Here is a 16,047-nt window from a genome sequence, read left to right on the forward strand (position 1 = left end):
TAATTAAAGTCATCCCAGATGGGCTTGTAAAAATTAAAAGTACATCAGCTAACTTAAATGCTTCACCCTGTTCTTTGTAATGACACTATCCACCCTCCATCCCACTGCTGTTTGTCAGAGTTTCTTCTCTACCAGCTGCGAGTACAGCCCAGCTGCCGGGATACTCCCAGAACACACTTTTGTTGATTTTGGCTCCTCTATTCTATCACTGATCAGCTTTTTTCAGTTGCTTTTTACATTCTCCCTAGGGACACCTCTGACGGCTCCAAGATGAGTCTGGCACTGCCAGATCTCCCTTCACTTCCTGGTTTTGCCACAAAATTCCAGGGTGACCGGGGCTGCTCATGGGGCCTCGGGCCAACGGGAGCTTCAACACCTGAGGTATTGGACAAACGGAACGACGTGGACAACTCCGTCTGCTCTGGCTGATTTTAGACTATAATGTAATTTCTTTCCCTCGTTGCCAGACCAGAAGTCAGGCTTTCCCTTTGCAGTCACATTTCAATCTTTCCTTTTATTCCTCACTGCAACAATTCACATTAGTTAAAGATTTGAACAACCCCGCATAATCATTACAGTGCAGCACTAAGAGTAAATTCATAAAATGTAATTGGAAAGAGAGAACAACATGAGAAATAAGTAACCCTAAGAGTCAAATCATTTTCTTCCAAAAGTGGTTGAGGCAATCTAAGGAAAACCAAAACAAAACGCTCCACAACTCCCCCAAGCTTTATTAACTAAACAGTTGTCCATTAAAGAGACCAAATATTTCACAGCATTAGTCTTTGGATTAATGTTAAATCGATATGCACTAACACAATAGGGCAATAGTTACCATGGTGAATAATTCTATATTTATTTTCAAGCAAGACTTATTTCTAACAATTCCAGACATGGTTTCCACTTTCTGGTGACTAACCTCTTAGGTTAAGTTTATTTTTTTTAACTGTTTGGTACCAGAAATGCGAGTTTTCTCCCAGACAATTGGAGCCCAACCTCTGCTGCAGCAGGAGAACAACGCTGGGCAGGGAGGCGGATGCTCACCAGCTTTAGCTAAGGGCTTGTTTGCCTCTGAAAGTCACTACAGCTACGTCTCAGGCGTGATTTAAAGTCTGTGAGATATTGCGGATTAAGTCTTCGGCAGACGAGCCCTCACCCTTGTTCGGAACGGCAGAAGCATCTTCCTTCCGAGACCTCATCCCATCTGCTAAGAGTCACCCAGCGACCAACAGCCTCAACCAACATCCCACCCAAAAGGCTCTGGAACCCCCATCCCTGCCCGCCGCCTCCCAGGTGCTTCCCACCACCTCTGCCCAGCGCCGCCTTCTGCCCCATTCGGGGGGGTTTTCTCCCCAGCCGGGACGGCTGAAAAGTCAGCGAGCGTTTGTTTCCCATGAATATTTTTACCGAAGCCACCAGCACGTCACTGCAGCCCATTCCAGCCCGTTCGGGGGCCGATACGGCCCCGCTGGTGCCACCGCGCGGAGCCCGCGCCCTCGCACCTTGCCGGAGCCGCCCGACCCCGGCCCCCCCGGCGGGGAACCGCCGCGGTCCCGGGCCGGCAGACCGGGGCGGCGCGTGGGGACGCGGCAGCGCCCGGGGAAGGGCTTGAACCCGCACGAACGCGAAACGGCACCGAGCCCGCGGCACCGCCGTTCGGGCCGCCCCGGGCGCGCGCGTCGCCTCGCACTTACGCGATGCCGCGCACACCCGCGGACGCACATGTGAGCACGTGCGCACAAGCGGGGCCGTGGGGGTCACCCACCGCGAACGCGCCGCAATCGGGCGGGCGGCGGGGAGGGCTCTGGCCCTTTAAATCCCCGCGGGAGGTGCCCGGTGTCGCGGAGCGGCGTTACCCCGCCCCCCGGCCTGTAAACGACAATCAGAGGCGGGGGAACCCGCCCCCCGGGCGCGGAGCAGCCAATCAGCGCAGGGAGGCGAGGCGCGCCCGGCCGCGTGGGCTCCAACTCCACGTGGGGCGGGGCCGTGACCGCGCCGTGACCCTGTGCCACGACAAAGGCGCAGCTCGCGCCCTCCCGCGCCGCCGCCTTAAAGGGCCAGGCCTGGGGCAGCGTGCGCCCTGCGCCCGGCGGGGTCCAGGGGTGCCGGCCCGGGCACCATCGCACCGCCTCGCCGCTCAGGCGCTTCGGAGCCGCGGCTGGGCCCGGCCTGCGCCCGTGAACTCGGCCGTTCCCTGCGCGGGGCAGCGGCCGCGCTGCCCGCTCCGAGCCCCGGAGCCCCTGTTCCTTTAGACCCCGGTTATTGCACACCCCGGACGTGCTGCTCCGCGGCGCCCGGGAGAACACCCACAGGAACGCGCGGGCGTGGGCGCCTGTCGGTCCGCCCGTACACGGACGGTACACGCCGAGGCCGTGCCCGCGGCGTCCGGCGGTGGGCGCTCGGCGCGGCTGAGCCCCCCACGGCCGCGGCGGGGCCGCTGCCCACGGACAAGGTGCCGCTGAACCCGGGCTCCACCGGCTCGGCCCCGGCGGAGCCGCCGCGGGCCTGGCGGCACATTTGACATCGTCATCACTGCCTAATAAACCCGTTAACTGGGAAGCTTCAACACCCGAGAGACAGGAAAAGAAACAGGACTGGGGAAGAGGGAGGATCCTGGAACACAAATGCTCCCATAAATGCGTTTTCCGTAAGTCTATTTACTCAGCTGCTGAGATGATTTCAACTGAGTGATTAGTCTTACATGCTAAAACCAAGCCATCCATTCTCATCTCTGATAGTTCAAAATCCTACATCTGGTACTTTATCTGCAGTCTTTTTTCTCCCTTTTGTTTAACAGAGAGTTTCTGTAGTATTCGATCCCCAGATGCACTATATCATCACAGGTTGGGCTCAGAGGTGAATCACAGATACTAAAATCGGGTGTTTCAATCCCACTTGACTGCAGAAAGCTGAATCCTCCCTCACAAGACTTTGTTTTCTAACACAAAAAAGGCAAAGTTGGTAATTTGAGAGCCTTATTTTCAAAGAGAATGAAAAGAAAATGTTTTAACTTCAGATGAGAACCTGAAAATGTACATTTGACCTTACCTGGTGCCTTGGGGTGCTGTAGCCCCAAACCCAACATGCTGCCTCAGGGGAAGAGGCTCTCTGGGGATACTCTGTTTCCTAACACATATGCCAGGAAAAATAGCAGCATCGAAGACTTCATGTACTGGGTCTGTGTGGCAGGGGTTTGGTAGTGGAGTGTGCGGGGGGAGGGTGGCTACGTGGGTGGCTTCTGTGAGAAGCTGCCAGAAGCTTCCCCTGTGCCTGATAGAGCCAACACCACCAGCTCCAAGATGGACCCACCGATGGGCACCGCCAAGCCCATCAGTGACAGTGGCAGCACCTCTGGGATAACATGTTTAAGAAGGGGGGAAAAAAATCACGTGACAACAACCAGGAGAGAAACAACTATGTAGAAAACCAAGGTCAGTGAAGAAGGCAGGGAAGAGACGCTCCAGACACCAGAGCAGATATCCCCCTGCAGCCCCTGGAGGTCCACGGTGGAGCAGATATCCCCCTGCAGCCCCTGGAGGACCCCATGCCAGATGTCTGAAGGGGGCTGTGACCCCATGGAGAGCCCACTCTGGAGAAGGCTCCTGGCAGGACCTGTGGCCCCATGGAGAGAGGAGCCCACTCTGGAGCAGGGAAGAGCATGAGGAGTCCCCCCCTGAGGGGGAAGGAGCAGCAGAGACAACGTGTGATGAAGTGACCACAACCCCCATTCCCCATCCATTGCCAATAAGCTCTAGTTTAATTGGAATGTTTAAAAAGCCAAATTTTTGCACTTCTTTCTCAAATCACATGGAGTCTTGCCTGAGCCTGGTACTGCTTGGCACAAAGAGAATTTACAGGCACATCTAATTAAATCATATGAATCAGGGATACTGTATTTTTGAAGTGTTGTTTTTTTTATTGTTGTTATTGCAGTTTTAGATTTCTAATGATTCTAATAATCTGTGAAATTATTAATTTAAGTCTTAAGAGAGAAAACAAAAAATATACATTTTTGGGACTCCAGGGGCCACGGGTGAATCTGATTTTCCAAATGCAAAGAGTTATAATATCAGTTAAAACCTAAAGGCTTCACTTTTGCAAGTCTTTTATGCTAGATTTTATGCAGTTAATACATCGCCAGTGTTTCCAAGGAAACCAATATGCCCTGTTCTCACTGAACCAAATCTCACTATTAAAACAATTAAAAACTTAGTCTGGGTTCCCTGCCTTCCTCCCCCTCTCTCCTTTTGATATTATCGTATGCACTGTAATTAAAAACACGATTGCGATAAATTTTTTTACACATACGTAGGCTACATTGTAAATTACCTAAAGGAAGCTTGACTCCAGAGCATAATAACTGGGACTCAAATACATTGCTACAATTGAGCAAAAACAAATTAACAGGAGTCTTGATGAATCAATTATAGCCTCTGCTCATCTCTGAAGGCTGCCGGCCATAGCTGACGGAGAGGAGTTTAATACTCTGTCAGGCTGTGAAAAATGTGTATTTAGGTATTACATGTAGCTTAGACAAATTCCTGAATCTCAGCTGACTTGGTGTGGTGAGACGGTCCCGGCTGGCGGCAGCTCCGGCTCGACAAAGAAGAAAAGCCAGCTCCCAGTGGCAGCAACACGGCCGGTGACATGGCACCAGCTCTTCGGAAGGAATTCTCCTGATTTTTTCCGCTGGGTGACCAAGCAATGGGTTTTAAGGTCACGGCAGCTACAGAAAGCATCCGTTTCACAATGCTGCTTCCGCAGAGCCGTTGTGCAACTGCACATCCCGACCGCACTAATGCTTCACGAGCCCACAGAAAGGCCGGGAGCCACGGGACAGAGCTGGCCCAAAGCTGGACGCAGGCTGAGGGGGCTCCTGCCTCCTGCTTGGCAGGGACACCCCGCTCCCAGCCTTCAACCGCTGATTCACATACCTGCACCGAAGGCCCAGCTGTGGGAACGGATCAAGGGAGAGGCCCCAACCCCTCCACATGCCCCACGCACTCTGCGACGCTGGAGGGCCTGCAGGAAGAGGGGGTCTAGCAACCCATCACTAATGGCAGGCTTTGAAAATCAGATGGGGTTTTACAGCCAAAGTGCCTCCCTCCGAAGCTGGGTGTCTCAGTGGTACAGACGAGGCAGCTGATGCCCTGCTTTTGAGGAAGTTCCTTGTTCTGCCAGGTTTCTGCGTGTGAGATTTTGGGGGCGCTGGCCTGAGCTGACAGCCAAAATTGGCACCAGAGGCATCTTCCAGGGCTGGAGCCCGGCACAGTCCGGGGCCGGCAGCGCTCAGTCAGCTCCGCCGTGCTGCCTCAGGCCTTCCTGGGTTTGTTTGTATTGACTTAGAGAGCACCATTGCTGTCCTCAGGAGCTGCAAAACAAACGAGAGCCCCGGGTGCCAGCGCAAAGGAGCTTAAAGCCTCGATGCAAACATGCAGTTCAGGCTCTGTGTCCAAAGCGTTTTGGTGGTTTGATCTGAAGAGGCATAAGGACCCAGCCGCGGGGCTTCGGGGTCTGTCTGCCGATGAGAGGGATCTGTGGGTCAAGAGGCTCATGAAAAGAGGGAACCAGCTCCAGGCAGGAGGGGTGAATGCCACCGGGAAGGCAGTCAATGCAGCCCCTGCTCTTTGTTCCCCTGCATTGTGTTCCTGGCTCTGCCTGCTGAATATTGACTCGGCTCTTCTGTTCCCCTTGTGTGTGTGCGCGACTTCCACTCCCGTGACGAGAGGCTGAGCACGAAGAAAGGGAGCAGCCGGCACAGAGGTGTTTCATGTGGATCCAAGAGCTAAATCTGGCCCTGGCTTGCGTGCTCTCCCGGTTCCCCAGGGAGCAGAAGGGAAATGCAGCCAGAGCTGCTTCCTCCGCCATTGTCTGTGCACTTGGACATCCTTCTGCCCACGCTGGTGACGGGCAGGGGATGGGGACGGCATGTCTGAGGAGCTTCCAGTTTGCCTCACGCCTCTGTGCAGGGCTGGATGGTGAAACTGCAGCATGGCCCAGGCTCTGTCTTCCCTCCTCGGGGTTACCTTAGGCATTGGGTTACCCAGAAGATTTAGGGAAATTGATCTCGCTCCTTCACACACATCTTTTAGGGTACTGCATGTTGCCATGTGCTCTTTGCGAATGCAGTTTCCTGTGAAAAAACACCCCAGCCTTGCTAACATCCCACATGTACTGTGATGCATTCCCATTCATACACTTCCCACTGCTCCGACGCACAGCTCTGTACAACCAAAGAGACAGAAAGTGCACAGCACGTCTGCACTCAGAAATACTGGATTCTTCCGGTGTGCAGGGGGTGGCTTGGGGTTACTTGAGTGGGATTCCCCCCTCCCCCTTTTCCAGAAGAGTTTGGAAAATTACTTTCCACCATCTGCCCTGCCAGAGCTAGGAAATATTTGGAATACATTCCATTCTCCTAATGAACAAGCAGCAGCAGGGGTGCCGCAAATAAAAGGGAGAAAATCTTTCTAATGAACAACAAATGAACTAGAAATCACATCTACATAGCTTCAGCTTTTGTTGCCTATAGCTTTAGGGTGATTCATGGAGACAAAAATCAATGAATTTGCCGTAGACCCAGGTCTAGCACGGCGTGCAGAAGTCTTGCCGTGACCCAAGCCATATTTGTTTTGGATACAAATACAGACTCTCACTAGCTTCCTTTTCTTTTAATTGAAAAAAAAAAATAGGGGAAGAATTTAAGTATGGTTCCTACAACTCTTGTTAACGCTCTTCAAAATGTGTTGAATTTATAGGATACTGTCAAATGCATATTAGTATTCATGACACACATCACGTTTCTTCCAACTGGTATATGGAGCTGTATCTACACTGCTGTTAAAAAAATAATAATGTGCTCAAATGGAAGAAATCAGTGGTTCTTTCTCAGAGGAAAAGGGCCAAAAAGCTCCTCTTGATCCATGCTCTTCAGAGACTGGGGATAGATGCTGCTGAGCATGGCCAGAGGTAAATTTCCAGATCCACCACAGTAGAAATTAAGGCCGCCTCTCAAGTACTGGATGTGCCATTATGAATATGCAATTAGCTGTTCTTCTCTTAAGAGCTTTGCCTGCTGCAAGCCATCCGGACATAAACAAGTTTCCACCCAATGTTTTTGGTGTCAGGAACTTGGACATACCAAGTAAAAAGCTCAGTTCAAGACTCAGATGCCGTGCGAGGCACGGTGTCACCCACCACAGCTGGCCTTAGCACAGGAGAAGGGTGAAGAATAAGGCATTCAGAGCTGCAACCCCCCATCCTTATTGGCAAAACCTCTGCTCTGATACTGGGACTTTTCCTCACACCTCTTTAATGGCGGACTTATTTTCTTGCACCAGTCCACAAGCTCTACCCCAAAATACTTGAGGAGTGATGAGTGCCAACAGAGAACTCAAATCATCAGCTCCGACGCTGAGGCATCTCTCAGCCCCTCCCTTAAAGGAAAAGCCGCGGGAGCACAGGGAATGTGTCCAGCATTGAGTGTCATCACACTGGCCACAGCAAGCCAGAAGCGGCATTGCCAAGCCAGGCAGATCTGGGCACTAGAACAGGAAAGGTCTGAGTCCTACAAATGTGACCTTCGAAGATACTACTGACATTTTCTGTGCTACCCTGAAATCCTAGATTGATGCCACACATTTCCCTGTCCCCAGAGCACCAAGTTCCTCATGGGAAACATCACCAACAGGTGAGACGGGAAACTACATAGCAAGAAATCCATCTCATCCTCCCCTTGTGGAAGGTTTTGGAAAGTCTGGAGCCGTAGAGACATACATACAGCAACCCAATACATCAGGAACAAAAGCAGTGGCCAGGCAGGCATTGCCCTATAGGTACAACAATACCTGCTCTTCTCTATGCAGTCCCTGTGTCCTTCACTGGGTGCAGGAAGATTGGGATAGAAGGCATTGCACTGGCTTTCCTCTCTGCACCTGGTATTTTCACCTGTTCGTGTGCTGAGGTGCTGATTTTTTGATGTATGCCCTTATTTTCTTGGAGCCCGACTCTGCAATTCCTTCAAGCATTTAACCTGCAAGAAAGTCAGCAGTTTCCCCAACAAGACCTTACATGACCGGGCCTCCTTCTTTAATACCATCTTCTGCACACAAGTGCACCTTCCTTGCCTTCCATTCCTTGCCGTTTCACCCACCTGAAAGGCGCATCCGAATTCAGCATCCCAGACTCATTAAATAGCCACTCGGTTCCCCCTCATTCTGGGTCTCACACTGAAGCACACATGAAAAAGAAAAAAAAAAAAAAAGAAAAAAGATAAAAGAAACAGAACGTTCCTACAAAAAAGCAATTTCTTGGCTGGCCTTTTTTTTTTTTTTTTTAAACTCCCCTCAATATGGCAGGAGATATTTATGTCTGAACAAATCCTTCTCCCTCCCAATCAATGCAGCTTCCCTTGCTTCTGCAGCGCAGTCACACTGCTTCTATCAGTCTGTTGCTGTGAAAATTAATGTGACAACACAAAAATGCAACATAATGACTAAAGGTGTGTGAAATAGTCCTGGAGAAATATGAAATGACTTCAAATGCAAGGTATTTCCTTCTTCCCCTTTCTCCCATCCTACAAGCTGCTACAGTTCTGAAAATGGGACAGTTTTCAAATAGGCTATATTTGCAGAGCAAAGATGGATGCTATTTTTATTGCAAATTAGCAGATTTTTTAGCAGATCCAACCTCATTTGCAAGTGAAAGTGACTCTACTTACCATACAGATATAGGTCTTATGTTGGAAACTCATGGAAATTCATGTTTTGAACATACTTACAGAAGAAAAAAATAGACCCTGCCTTTATTTCTGGCTGAGACTACCTCCACTGAAGAAACACCAGCGGGGGAGCGCATATTTGCTAAACCACTACATTATGTGAGCAAGCGGGAGCGAACCTGAAGTAGTTTCTAGCTTGTTCCGTGAACTTCTGGGGGCCTGGGAACTTCAGGGAGTCCACAGAGACATAAGAAAAGGTATTCGACTGTTAGAAGCCTGAAATTTGCTATCCAGGCACCCACATTTCCTCTGAAAAGTTTTGAATGGTCTGTATATTGACAAGGACTGAAAAATCACTACCCTAATATACAGGACTAGCTAAGGTTGCCCATGGTCTGCTGTGATGTGAAAAATTCAGTGTAGTAAACAGTACGAGGGCAAAACATTCAGTTAACACTTAGTCCTGCAAAAGTTGCCATTTCAGAATGCCAACATTTTTCATTAAATTGGAAAAAAAAAAAAAATCTAGTGAGTAAGCCAAGAAAAACAGTTGAAAAAAATTAGGGAAATAAAGCACTGCATTTAAGTGCTACTGAATTAAAAGGTTTTCAGGGCTTTTTGTTTCAAAATGAGATTTTTCAGTTAAAAGTCAACTTACATCTTGAGAAAGGTGAGCAAATGGTTAAATATCTCCCAAATAAAACAGAAGAATAAGTCATTACATCCCAAACTGTGCCAGTTGTGTCAAGCCCAAACCCACTTCATAAAAATTACTGAGAAAGTAAAATTCAGGGGAGCGAGAGAAAAGACTGTGCACACCTTTAAAACCTTCATACAACATTGGTGCTGGATTCCCAGAAGTGTGATTTTGGATTCAGTTACAGCTCCATCATGAAAATGAACTAAAAAGACTAAAAAAAAAAAAAAAAAAATCTTCATTTTAATATCAGCACTGCAAGAAGAAAGCGAAAAATAGGACAGCGGGCAGGGAAAGCCGAGAGCTCAGATTTCAAGCAGTGGAGTCTAATTTAAAGAGCGCAATTTCTACCTGCCCCATTTGCACACGCATTCCTTCCACCTGAAGCCACGCAGCAGGCGTGAACCTGTCCCTACCTCTCCTGACAGGAGCACAATGGGGAAACCAGCGGTGCGAGTATTCGGGTATGCTAACAAATTCTTTTGGCAGATGCCAGTTTTGCAGTTGTCTGCAACACGAAACAGCAGGAGGCGAGTGGAGCGTCAGCCCTGCTGTTACGTTGCAGCGTGAGGGGCCCAGCTCTTCTTTGCCCCTGTCCCATCCCTATGGGTTTCAGGGTGTACAGCTCCCATTTCCATAATGTCCATTAAAACGACAGATGACATTCCTGAACACTGTTACCATGGACTTCAATGAGACTATTTTCACCATAAGCAAGCTCAAAATCAGAGGTAACATTTTAAAAACACCTAAGTTCATCTTACAAAAATAAGCAAGTACTCAAAGGTAAAGTTGTAAAAAAAGTCTCAGACGCAACATCCCAAACCTCCACTGTTCCGCGAGCTCAAGTCCTCTGTTCATACACGTTTAGCAGCAGGTATTTAACGCGCCGTGTACCTGTCCCACACACCAACTCGCTCCCCTGGGAGCGATGACACCCTTGGGCTGGCATCGTGGTGGCAGCACTTTTAGCAGCCCAGGCTGCGCCGCTACAACAGAAGTTACATTTTGGAAACTGAAAAAAACCCATGCTTCCCCAGTTTACAGTTTTTACAGGCCTTATTTTCCTTAGTATAGGAACAGGGAAGATATTTTCTTATTACTGACAAAAAGATGAGGGTATTCTTTTGTGAGCAGGAGGCATCCTATCATTTGTAGCAGGCATGAATTATTGCAGTGTCTCCATCCAAACAAGCGAACATCTGTATCCCATTTTCACTGGCACTGCGAGATACCTGGCGCAGCCCCAAAAGGGAATGTTTAGCTACAAGTGTTTAAAATATGCAGTAATTTGTGTTGCGTTATCTTCTGGTATTCTCTGCTTTGGAAAAAAACAAAACAAAAAACTTTATCAGTGAAGTCCTCCCACCGTCTATTTGTCTTGCTCTAGCCCAGAATGAAATGAATCAAGTAGAACAATTTTGAAAGCCTCATTTATTTTCCCTCCTGACGAGTGATGCTTATGGAAGCCAGTTGGAGCGGGGTTCTGCTGAGTATGGGACACTTCATGTCCCTCCCTCCACTTCTGGTGAGGATGTTTCATACAGACACAGGGGTCTGGAAGTTTACTCGACCCCCCCAAGGACAGCATTACTGGGAGAGTGATATTCAGCGATCCAAGAGTGGGAGATTCACCAAAAGAAAGCCTGGTAGCTCTTTTAGTCTGGTATTGCATCCTTAGCTTTTGAAAATATGTCCAAGATCATGTCTCTGTTGAAGGCAAGGTGTGTTTTTACAGCAGATTGGTATCTACAGCAGAAATACTCAGTTTCTAGGGCTTTCAGCTCAGCCCTTACATCTAGATTCTGCTTGGGCACCTCAGATTCATTCTCCAGAGCATCCAAGATGTTAATGTAGTTAAAATCACCCTTTTCTTTTTTCATATTGAAATATCTGTATCTCTTACTTTGAGAGCTGTTCCTTTGCCCCCTCATGGCCCAGCAGAACACTACTGAAAAGATCTTTTTCTCAGCTGCTTGCATTTACCTGGTCACTCTTCTCTGCAATCCCAGGTGGGCGCTCCCCAATTCGGACAGAAGCTCCTTTGGGGTGATCCCCATTTCACTCGCCTCCACTGCCAGTCCTGGTGCTGGAGCCAAGTGAAATGGGATCACCCCAAAGATAAGTCCTCAGCTGCTGCCGCATCCCATCTGCCCAGCTCAGAAACTTTCCTTCACCCTCCACCCTACCCCAAGCTTTGAAAAAGTAACAGCTGCCTCCTTTAAACCCTTTCTTAACACTCCCCTCTTTCAATGATTTCTGTATAAAATGGAAAAACAAAGCCTCAGCACTGGTGTGTGCTGTGACTACGGCCCATGCAATATTACTCAGTTTTCCTAATCTTCCACAGCTTCCCATAAAGATTACAGGGAAGGGGATGCCTGTTTTTTCTACACTCGTACAAGCATGGAGCAATGGGTCTTCACTCCTTTGAGCTGCTGGAGCTCTTAAATGGTAACTGCTAGCTGTGCCACTGCTACTTTAGTCAGTTCTGGTGGTTGCACCACTGGCTGCCTTTCTACAGCCAGCAAGTGCTCTTGTCAGAGCCCAGTGGCACCACACCATTTGCTCCATGAACTCCTGTAATCTAAGTCACTGTCACCTCAATATTCAGTTACGTTAACACCTTCTCATGCGTGATTCCGTCTCCAGTTTAACGCCTGGAATAGGCAAACTGGGCAGACTTCCCCCAGTGGATGAAAAATGTTTGGGTCACTTTTCTTACTGTGTTGCTACAAGTAAAGTCTCTTAGTCCTTCCGCTATGCCGAGAGTGACAAAGCGTGGCTGGCATGCACCTACTGAGGCAGCCGTCCCTGCACGCTCCCTCCGCACATCCCCCTGCCAACTGCACAGGACAAGCCTGGAGCAAATGCCCGTCCCCATGGGAAGATGGGAAAAGTCCTTGATTAACAACTTGGCCTTTCTCCATAGCAGGGAAACTGAGGCACCCGAGGCAGATGACTGCATCTCAATCACAGACGCGAAGAGGGTTTCAGGCAGAGCTGGGTACTGAGTTTTGATCCAAGCTATTTAGACCACACATCATGTCTGATGGCTAAAATGATGGCATTACTACTCTGTTGCAAACTCTGTTTGGCTCTGGAATAGGAGACAACTAAATGGTAGGAAAATGCCTGTTATTAAATGTCCACAGGGAAGCTCGACTGACAAATAAGAAACAAATTCACCAATATCAGCAAACAGTATGTTGAGCTATAGAAATAAAAATGAAAGAGAAGTAAACAAGTCCGAGTCTCCATAAAGGAACACACTGTTACATCAGTAACTGCCCTGGAAACCCTCTCATCTCAGGGCAAGGCAGGCTTTTGGGGCAGGCTTCAGGAAAGTGACAACAGCTAATCTGCAAACAGCCTTGCTTTCAAGTGTCTTCACTAAGGAAGATATCCCCCAAAATACCTGTATCAATTTAAATTCACCTCACATAACACGGTATTTCATAGAGAGTGCTGAAGTCTCATTACAGCCCCCATGCAAATAAACCTTCACCAGCTCTGGAGGATTCTGGCACGGTGGGCGCAGGATCAGGTCCATCTCCAGCGCTGCTCGCCCAGGTGTTGCCTGTTGTGAACTGTGCTCCCTCAGCTCCTCGCTAGCACAGCATCAAAGGGGAAGGAACGCCACTTCCCTAAATGTGACAGACTATTGCTGCAGGCAGGAGTAACTTGTGCTGTCAGTGTTCAATTAGCACCAAGTTAAACTAAATGTCTTGTGAATATTTCATAACGATCTGCCAGCATCATATCTGAACTCTCTGGCTTTTACCAAGCCATTTCCCTTCCAAAGTGACATGATGTGGAATTAAAGAGGAATGATGAGCCAATCTTGCTTGTTTGAGTATCTGCTCAAGAATCATGCTGTATAACAAAAAAGTAGTAATTAAAAAACCAGTACAAAATACTCCAGCAATAACTGCCACCTAAAATTATCCTTTGATAATACACTGTCTCTGAACAAACTGAGAGCTTACATAAAGCACAGCTCTTCTTTTTCTGACTGTAAATTTGTTGTAGCTTTCCCCTTTACTGTGTGAGTTACAGGAGCTGATGTAAGCTTTTATATTTCCCATCTTGGTTTTGTGTTGGTTTTTTGTTTGTTTTTTTCCACCAAAAGCACGGGAGTTAAATGGGTTGGAATAGACCTTAAAAGCCAGGGCTAACTAACTTGAAATGCCGACTCTGCAGCAAGCACCCGGTGAGCTGCACAAGCGAGCCAGCCCGTGCAACGCCACAGCTCTGAGCGGAGCTCGCTGTGGGATCTAGGGCAGAAAAAGAGATGCACTCACAAATGCAAATACCTCGGTGCTTCAAACCGGCCGCTCAGCAGACATGCAAATCTCAGGGTGGAAATCTGTGGGATCTGCATCACCTGCCTGGGGGTCCTGGGCAATAAGTCACTGGGGAGGTGGCTTCTGGGCCTCGCAGCAGGAAATCTAGAGTGTCCACTGAGCCCTGGCAGGGTGGAAAAGAGCTCCACAAAGCAGAGGCAGTAAAATCTCAGGGGTCCCTGTGCTGATTGCTCAGAGACCCTCACCTCCCCGCACGGAGGGAAAGGTGCCACTGGGCACCAAGAGTCTCTCCCAGACTTTCTGCTGAGGCTGCCAATAAGGAGATCAGTTGGTTCCAACAGTCATGGACCAAAGCCATCAATTCATATCACCTCATCCATCATACACCCAGATGATAAATGATCCTGGGTCTGCACCAGCCCGGGTTGATACTGTGCAAACACAGCCAAATTGCCTAGCTCTGCTTGCCGAGGAGACAGTCCCCTTGACCGATAAAGGACAGGCTAAACTAGAAACTTCTGCTGGCTTGGCTACTTGGGCTGGGATGAACGTCCCAGTGAAGTGCATTTGCACACGCAGAACAAGTGCTGAGACAGGTTTTAAAGTTAACTCGGCAGGTAAAGAGCAATAGTCACTCTGAAATAACCACAGGGACTAAACCATTTCACTTGCGCAATGCTGAGTGGCCCATGGATAGTCTCACCTAGCCACACTGCCTTTAGGTACTGAGTCTCACCGCTACAGATTTTACAGGAAAACAGTTAGCATATATAAGCTATCTGCCCATACAGAAAATAAAAGCTACGCCTCTTGATAATGAAGGCTTAGCAGGAAGAGCCACATGGGAGCTATTCTACAGCACTGAATACGCACAGTTACATGTTGCTGCAACTGTATTGATATAACAGATAAAACTTTCTCAAATAGACAGGATCTGTGTTTTGCCATTTTAAGAATAGTATTATATAGCATAATACATATAAACATACAGCAGCTCCTCACCTCTAGGCTCCCTCCCCCTGGGGCCCCGTCCTTGCCCACTTTGATCACTCACTTTGCCGCTGCAGCCACTGAGGAGCATCGCAGCCACACCACCCACGCCGGCAAGCGGGGGCCGCTGCTGACCCCGCAGAGACCGTCCTCGCTCCGTCCACCTCAGCTGGCATGAGCAGGGGGAGGGACGAGATGCGCAGGCAGCTATGGCCTTCCTCCCCCCGGCCCTGGGGTGGGCACAGTGGGTGCACACCTTGCGGACGCAGTCCCAAGGACGCGTCCCAGCTCCCACATCGCAACAGCGCAGGGGAAGAAGGTCACGGCAGACCCAGCGCTGCAGTGGGCTTGAGAAACCCCTCAGCTGTGCAAAGGGCCAGCAAGGGGACATTTCTCAGAATGGGCAAATGAGTTAAGAGCTCAAATCCAAGTAAAATTTGCACTCACTTCTAAGCTGTTTTGAAAAATAAAACATCTCCCTCTCTTGCTTCAGCCCATTTATTATCAGAAATCTTCCAGTGAAGGGTTCTACAGCAACCAAAAGAGAAAAAATGAATGAATGCCTTATAAAAGGTGAGGGAGCTGCAGGAAGGAGGGGCAGGGAACTCCAGAGAGATTGGAGGCACCTGGGGAGATAGGAACTAGACCTGCAGGAGAAAGCAAGACATAGCGTTATGCTCCTCAGGGCCAGAGCACTGCTGTTAAACCCTACACTAATACATGCTAATTAACCCCCCCGCCTTTCCAGATAACGAGGGAGTTGGCTTCACTGGAGAGGGGGATTGGCAGGAAGCCCTGTTCTTTTCTTTCCGCTCGCACCTGAGGATCGGCGAGTTGGCTGTGGGGTTAGAGCCCAGCACAGGATGTTTAAAGGCTTCCGTAATTTGTTTAACAGACCTGAAGACCTACTAGCATTTAACTGCTACAGATATAGATGTAATACAAACAGCAAACCAAACCCAAGCATAGCTGGCCTGGAATATTAATACATCCCTCCAAGGGCAATGGAAACAGGGAAGCGCCCGTGGATCGCATACACGGGGGAATTTGGCCGTGGGCAGGCAGCCTCATTAACAGCATAACGCCCTGACCATTCTGAGTTACAAATACTGACATTTACTCTCCCCAAATGGCTGAACTAATTTACTGATAGTGGTGGTGGCATCCTTCCAGCAGACGGGACTGGTATGTTTTGTACATGGACCTGTTGGGGTTTTTGACACAGTCACTTGTCTGAGTGCCAGCATCTGAAAAACAACTCAGGAGGCCTTTTATGGCTCCAAACTTCAGGCTTTTGTGACCCTTTCCATTTTTTCTGTTAGACAATCACAAAG

The 16,047-nt window shown here is 49.0% G+C and overlaps 1 long non-coding RNA gene across 2 annotated transcripts; it reads right to left on the reverse strand.

The window, feature by feature from the left end:
- Nucleotides 1–3,871: 3,871 nt before the first annotated feature.
- On the reverse strand, nt 3,872–15,242 carry LOC141750440 (uncharacterized). 2 transcript variants are annotated; one of them, XR_012589670.1, is made up of 5 exons: nt 15,161–15,242; nt 9,539–9,630; nt 8,153–8,228; nt 7,848–8,032; nt 3,872–6,133 (listed from the first exon to the last, which is right to left on the reverse strand). It is a non-coding gene; the product is annotated as an uncharacterized LOC141750440 (long non-coding RNA). The 2 variants fall into 2 exon arrangements; XR_012589669.1 differs by lacking the exon at nt 15,161–15,242 and having other exon boundaries at nt 9,539–9,844.
- Nucleotides 15,243–16,047: the final 805 nt, after the last annotated feature.

Source organism: Larus michahellis, chromosome 12 (assembly GCF_964199755.1).
Source record: "Larus michahellis chromosome 12, bLarMic1.1, whole genome shotgun sequence".
NCBI classification, from domain to species: domain Eukaryota; kingdom Metazoa; phylum Chordata; class Aves; order Charadriiformes; family Laridae; genus Larus; species Larus michahellis.